A 7,496-nucleotide genomic window follows, 5' to 3' on the forward strand; every position below is an offset into this window, starting at 1 on the left:
CGATGATCATAGAGGTCAATTTGATCAACCTAAACAAATAGTTGCCAAAGTAATACAAATGTTTGAACTTGTGGTAAATAATACTTGCTATTACTATGAGTTATAGAATAATGATTACTATTGATGAGTTATGGAATTTCTTATTATATACTTTCAGTTAACAAATTAACATACAGTTCGTTTAAAAATAAATAAATAAATAATTCAGACATAATACCCAAGCACTCAATACCTTGTTCATAGAATCTTCATTTTCTTTTTCGTTGGGATGCAAATAGAACATTCTCTCATAATCTTGCTATTTATGTGCTTTCTTTCTCCTTTTTTTATTGCGCTTATGAAATCCAACCCAGTCACATAGTTCCTTCAGAACAAAATATTGGGTAAAAAACAAAAAATTAAGGAAAATGAGTTAAAAAATTTTGCAACAGCAAGAACACATAATATGATAAAAGTTTAATGGGATTAAACCCAATTAGTAAATAGATAGGGATAATATGATAGCTGAAAATATATACTAAAATGTGTAGTAACTTGCTCTATCAAAAGTCCAAAACTAATTTCAAGGTGCTATAAACTTAAAAGAGTTATGAGAAACAATTGAGCAGTTAACACCTTAAACACATGGTGATATATTTGACCCATAATTTGAAAAGCCTAACTAATTATTGCATGATTTTTTTCTTCTTTTAAATCAACAATGATGAGAAGACTCTAGAAAGAAAATTAAAACATAAACAATCCAATAATCTAAATAAGTACCTTTAGAACCTTTAAGTTATTAATTTGCTCATAATAACACATTTTAACTGGTTTATGTCCGTAAAGTTAACCTAATTGTAGAAAAAAATTCTAAAAGCTCTCAACACACAAATAAGAACCGTAAGATTGTGCATAAATTGGGAGAAAACAGAGCAAGCGGGAGGCAAATAGAAATTTCAAATTTGAACTGACCACAAAATTCTGCAAGTTGCCGCTCAAATGCTCAATCCTCCATTTTGGGATTGTTGCAGCTTCATTCTCCTTCAACCCATTGAGTAAAAGAAGGATGTGAGCTCGAGAGAGTGATTTGGGGATTGTTGAAGCCAACCATGCCTTGATTCCGGTGGATAAAAGGGAACTCGCAATAGCTAAGACGGTTCTCTCTCAACTTTAGCCAGTCCCTTGACGTAAAGATCAGCCAATGCCTAAAGACACCAAAAATCATTATATATTATAGATTGCTATACATGATCTACATTTCAATACATTTCAATGCACACGTAACCAATAAAGCACAATGTCACAAACCTTTGCAACAATAGGTCAGTCTTTCGGATCAAAAGCTAGCAATCTCTAGTAATCATAGTGCTAAAGAGTCTGCATTAGTAAACTTACGTGCAAATGACACAGGCTACTTTTTCCTCATGCTAATAAGGTATCTTTGTGTTTTCTCATTGCGTACCTGCATCCAACTCAAATTTTGATGCAAGCCAGTAAGCTTTGGTTTAGAATTGTACTAAGATATAGTGCAATATAGTCATACAGATGGTTTTGTCATCAGATCCAACTGGTGAACAACATTCTTTCCAGAAAAAATGGCTTTCCTAAGAGCACTTCGATAAACATGCAATCGATACTCCATATATCAATTGCTAGTGTATACTGCACCAAAAATTACAAAAGGAGACAGAAGAGAAAATTGTTACAACGGTAGAAATCTCAAAATCTGTAGCAAACCGAAAAAAATATCTAAGCTAACACAAATCAATGCAAATGGTCTCGAAATCAACACGAAACTTATAGTTCAACATAAGAAGCAAAAGAAAACAAAATCAAAGAAATTCTACAAAACACGATAATGATTCATCATCTTCATATACTAATAGATCACAATTAAAAAAATAATAAATTTATATTTTTTGAAACAAAATCAAAGAATCCCTAAAAATCATGATGATGATTCATCATCTTTATATACTTACATATCACAATTAAAAATATAGTAAATTTATATTTATTTGAAACAAAATAAAAAAAAACCTAGAAAACATGATGATTCATCTCCATATACTACATTTCAACATTCATATTCAGAAACTCAGTATGAGTATTATATACATATCACAACAAAATAAATGAAATACATCTATAATGCAGAGAAATCACAAAAATACTAACCTGAATGGCTTCACCTGAAAGCTCACAATTCTAGCAGATTCAATTAGCAAATCTCTATGATACTTGACAGTAAATGCCAAATGATTGTGAATAAAATACTTCTCTTCATTGCTCTGTGCATTTTTAACAAAGTAAACACAAGAAAATATTTGGCTTTCAAAACAATAAATATTGTTCTACCAAATAATGAGCATACCCCACTATAATGCCCTTTGAGTCCAACATGAAAAGCGAGCTGATAAATAGTAGAGTCCTGATCCGGACATTTTATCGGAACCACTATCACAAACAAAAACAAAGAAATAACCATAGAGATGTCAAAAATGTCAACCACTAACATATGAACTTTGGGGCATAATCATAATCAGCTTACTCATCCTTAAAATCCAAGCTAAATTTTTTTCAACAGATAAAGAAAGACACATGCCAAATAATAATATTTTTTTCACCTTTCTTATAACATCTTTAGGTTCCTAGGAAATCCTTTAACAGAATTGGAATCAATTGAATGTAAGACCCTTAATCTACATGGCTTTACTTTTAGAGATAGTAAGAAGTTAACCTCATTCCCTTTTATGGAGAAAAATAAAATAGTTAAAAAAATTGAGTAAGATTAAATAAGTTGTCCCTCAAAAAAAATTTTAGAACCCATTATCTCTAAAATGAAACACATTGTAAGAAGTTAGACTTTCATCTTAAGTGAAACATGATTTTAGAGAGAAACAGAGAGATATGTACTTTCAACAACTAAGAAAGTTGAGTAGTTTCTTCTCTTGCATAAACCAACACTCCTTTTAAATGTTCTTAAAAAATAGAGGTCAGGTTTATTGAGCAAAATATGGGCAAAAATTAAAGATATATGAGAAGAGAAAACCACTGGCCGAACAAATATTTAGCTTCAAATTTTAGTTCCAATTATAATGCATGCCAATGCCAAATTCAAAATCAATGCAAAACAATTTGAATTAACCTTCACTATCAATTCAAGAAACAACTTGTTTTTTTTCTCCATCAAATAAAAATAGAGACATAGAATAGTAATACACACGTTTTCGAATTAAAATTCACAAAACTTCCTTCATTTTTGTACTATATCCTTTTCCTATATATTGAGAATTGAAAAACAAAACCAAGTAAATGCAACATTGGATTAAAATAAATGCAACATTCATATTTTTGAAAGGACTAAAAGAGCATAAATTGAAATTGAATTAAAAAGAAAAAACAGAATTTAATTTATATCCACACCAATAAATAATAAATTAAAAAAATAAGCATATAAGGCATGATAATGGAAGGAAGAAATTGGCAAAGATTGAAGAGAAACATGATCCAAAAGGTGGAAAACGGGGTTTTTTGTACTATATCCTTTTCCTATATATTGAGAATTGAAAAACAAAACCAAGTAAATGCAACATTGGATTAAAATAAATGCAACATTCATATTTTTGAAAGGACTAAAAGAGCATAAATTGAAATTGAATTAAAAAGAAAAAACAGAATTTAATTTATATCCACACCAATAAATAATAAATTAAAAAAATAAGCATATAAGGCATGATAATGGAAGAAAAAAATTGGCAAAGATTGAAGAGAAATACGAACCAGAAGATGGAAAACGGGGTTGAGAAGGTATGGTTTGGGAGAGAGAGGGAGAGAGAGAGAGAGAGAGAGAGAGAGAGAGAGAGCAAACAAAGATGATATATCAAGTAGATATGTATATTCAAATTGGTATGTCTCCATCCTTAGTAGATCTATGGATATCTACCACCTAAGCATGAGTGCATGACTCCAAAACATATTGTCATTCATAAAGCAAAACAACAAAACTGCAAGCCCAACAATAATGAGCTAGTGCAGCATAACCATTATGAAAAACAAAACAACATTCCTCAATTTAAGCAATTAAGAATTGTTCCACCATGGATAGCAAAACTAATAAAAGCAAACTAATTCTAAACAATTAAGATCCAAGACAATGACTTCGGCAATAACCTCGAGCATAGAAAAATGCTTAGAAATATTTACCTGAATGGGAGCAGCAAGAAGTTAGAAAAACTCATTCTATTAGAAGTGCTCTGATGGTGTTGCTCCTGGGCACACCAGATCTCTGTCTGCCTCTTCCGTTCATCTTTCCTTTACTTGCCAATCACACAAATCTTCATATTCCTCTTCTTCTCACATTCTTTTATATCATGGAGTAATAATAAGAAAAGAAAAATGACATAGGGGAGTTAGTCACAAGTAACGATACCTACTCTCATTGACCAAATAACTTTTTTGACAGAATAATAGAAGATAGTACTATTTGTTAGAGAAGATGATGTCATTTCTCCCACCAAACCACCAAAATCTGATTTTTCGTGTGAGAGTACACTGAAAAACAGGGAAGAGAATCACTTTCCCCACCTAATCGCATCCAATCCATTTTTTGTTTTTGAAGAAAAATTCAAAAACTAACATCCCATCATAACTTTGAAAATGATAAAATAAAATGAGGAAGCAACAACATTGACTGACATCAGAATCATGTATAAAAGAATGAGATGAGATCACAAATAACATCATTCAAACTAACATCCCATCATAGCTTCAGAAGAATAGAATTCACATTATATTTTCAACAATTTGAAGCATATAATAATAAAAATACAACCTCACCTCCCTAGAACTGACTGAGAAACAATTATAAAGACAAAAGAAAACTTATTCCACCCTGAAAAAGAAGATAAACACATATTAAGAGTTGAGTACAATAGTCCAATAAAAAAAAACTCCACTTCCTTAACATTCTTTTTTCATTGACCATGATTTGATGAGAACTTTAACAAAAACTAACTCCCATCACAACTATTAGATCCAAATTACCAAGAACATAAAAAAAGAACACAAATTTGTCTAATTACCACTCAAGATTGACCAGTGAACTATAAAATAAGAAACTGAATTAACTATGATTTGATGAGCACTTTGACAAAAACCAACTCCCATCATAACTATTAGATCCAAATTACTAAGAAAAAAAAAAAGAACACCGAATTTGTCTAATTTTCACTCAAAACTGACCAATGAATAATAAAATGGGAAACTGAATTAACTATAATTTGATTAGCACTTTGACAAAAATCAAGTCCTATTACAGCTATTAGATCCAAATTACCAAGAATAAAAAAAGATAACTAAATTTATCCAATTACCACTCAAAACTGACCAATGAACTATAAAATGAGAAACTAAATTAACTAAAAAGCTCATACCGCAAACACCACAATACATATATACTAATGATATCAGCATGACGATGAGCAAAACCAACAACTTTATAACAATAATCCCAATCCAACCACAATTATCAAGAAAAAACATAGGATATATAAAAGAACTGATTTTGAACAGATAGATAGTAGAACAAATGATTTGAAAGAACTACATTATTCATAAATGAAATTCAACATATAAACCGCATTCATATCAAAATCACATGATTCTAGACTTCTAGCAATAAATGAATGAAATTGTGGGAACCACAAAGTCATCTACGCATGGCTCCCAAATACATATCCCGAAGCACCAAATCATGATGAAATTTCAAGAAATTGAATAAAATTACAAAGAGGAAGTTGAAATTAAAGAAAACAATAGGAGAATATGATGAGAACCGTATTATATTCTTCATTCATATTTCTATAAAAATATTAACAAAATCAAAAGTTTTAGAGCAAATTTAACAAAAACTAAAAAAGGAAAGAGCACTTCATATATAACTCACCATTCTTCTTCTGTGCGGAATCACTGCAACAATGCAAGATCTTCATCAAATGAAAGAGACAAAAATACCCGAAGCATTATAAAACAACAAACATCACTCAACAGCTTTATGCTGAATGAAAAACCTTCCACAAAAAATTTGATGAGTTTTGCAAAGAGCATTTATAATTCTATCGCTCTATCAGTTTATAAAGCGCAACATCAACTTATTAAAGAAACAGAAAATTGACAAAATACAGGATTCAAACACAAAATAGAACTAAATGAATTAGCAACTCCCATAAGAAACGAAACCCATTCAATGGAATCAGGATGCAATTGACAATTATTAGCCTTGATATAAGTTAACTTTTATAAAATAAAACAGCGCAAAGCCTGGCCAAAGAAAACGTAGCTGAAAACCCTAAATAAGAAAAAAAAGATAAAAAATTCAGAAGTAGGAATCGAGAAAATCCGTACATGAGGTGGCGCCAGTTGAGATCTCAGAGGAGGAGGAGAATGTAACAACCAGGTTCTTGAGGTTCCAAAGAGCGTCACTCGTTCAGAGTCCCCAGAATCCCACCGGCGTCGTCCCCATCATTGTGCTCTCAGACGACGCATTCGAGTAGCTACGGTTAGGACTGTGGGTGGGGATCATAACAATTGGTGATGTCAGAACAATAAAGGAAGAAATTGGTGAATATTAAAGAGAAATACGAACTAGAAGGAAAAAAACGGGGTTGAAGAGCTAGGGCTTGGATGTGAGACAGAGAGAAAGAGAGAGAAAGAGAGAGAGACAGAGAGAAACCTTCCAAACTACTTCGCCACGCTGGTGCTCATAATCTCGTTCAGACACGCCGAAGAAGAAGCCCAATGCGGCGCTGGTAAGTCGGTAACGGCAGCACCGTAGGGGTTGGTGATGATGACAGAAGGTGAGTGCTCAAGAATCGGAAGAACCTGTCTATCGTCGTTCATCTTGCGCCTCTTGGTCGAACACCCTCCTCCGGTCGAGACATTGCTTTCCAAATGGGGAGAAAGAGGAAGAAGATGGCGTCTTGGAGAGTTCACCAAGGAAGATGAAAAATAGAAAGAGTGACTGAGAGTGATGTGAAAGCAAACCACTCTCTTTGACTCAAATCACGTGCTTTCTATTTTTTATCTTAGAGAAAACTCAAGAATCCCAAGAAATTTCACGTCGGTGATGTTTCCTTTTGTATTTTAGTTTGTGTTTGTATAGATTGGATTTGGCTCCTCCAAGTTGTTCATTTACTTTAGAAAAAAAAAAGTAACCCAATATGAACTTTTGATAATATAAAGGGTTCTGATAATCTTAAATAAATAAATAAATAGTAAATAAATATATTAAAAGATAATCAAAACGTTGACTATTAAAAAACTAAAAAGAAAAAATGCACCATTTTATAAAGATTACGCGCAGAGTTAAAAAAAATGACGAAGAGGACTAAACAAACATTGAAGTTCACAATAGATACTGAACCAAAAAAAAATAGTAATTACATAGTTGGCAGGATTATCAAGTAAAACGAGTATGCTAGTTCCATCTATGGACACTACGATGATGGTGTCCC

General features: G+C 31.9%; 2 long non-coding RNA genes across 28 annotated transcripts; one reads left to right on the forward strand and one right to left on the reverse strand.

The window, feature by feature from the left end:
* LOC107639185 lies at positions 1–7,139 on the reverse strand. Of its 27 annotated transcripts, none has more exons than XR_002360870.1 (11): positions 6,716–7,131; positions 6,388–6,548; positions 5,930–5,952; positions 4,466–4,876; positions 4,189–4,345; positions 2,357–2,439; positions 2,161–2,273; positions 1,378–1,644; positions 955–1,187; positions 233–364; positions 1–29 (listed from the first exon to the last, which is right to left on the reverse strand). It is a non-coding gene; the product is annotated as an uncharacterized LOC107639185 (long non-coding RNA). The 27 variants fall into 27 exon arrangements; XR_002360877.1 differs by having other exon boundaries at positions 1,378–1,444; positions 1,526–1,644; positions 2,161–2,439; XR_002360887.1 differs by having other exon boundaries at positions 2,161–2,174; positions 6,716–7,130.
* On the forward strand, positions 2,438–4,181 carry LOC110270994. The gene is made up of 2 exons (XR_002360890.1): positions 2,438–3,499; positions 3,772–4,181. It is a non-coding gene; the product is annotated as an uncharacterized LOC110270994 (long non-coding RNA).

Source organism: Arachis ipaensis, chromosome B04 (genome assembly GCF_000816755.2).
Source record: "Arachis ipaensis cultivar K30076 chromosome B04, Araip1.1, whole genome shotgun sequence".
Taxonomy (NCBI): domain Eukaryota; kingdom Viridiplantae; phylum Streptophyta; class Magnoliopsida; order Fabales; family Fabaceae; genus Arachis; species Arachis ipaensis.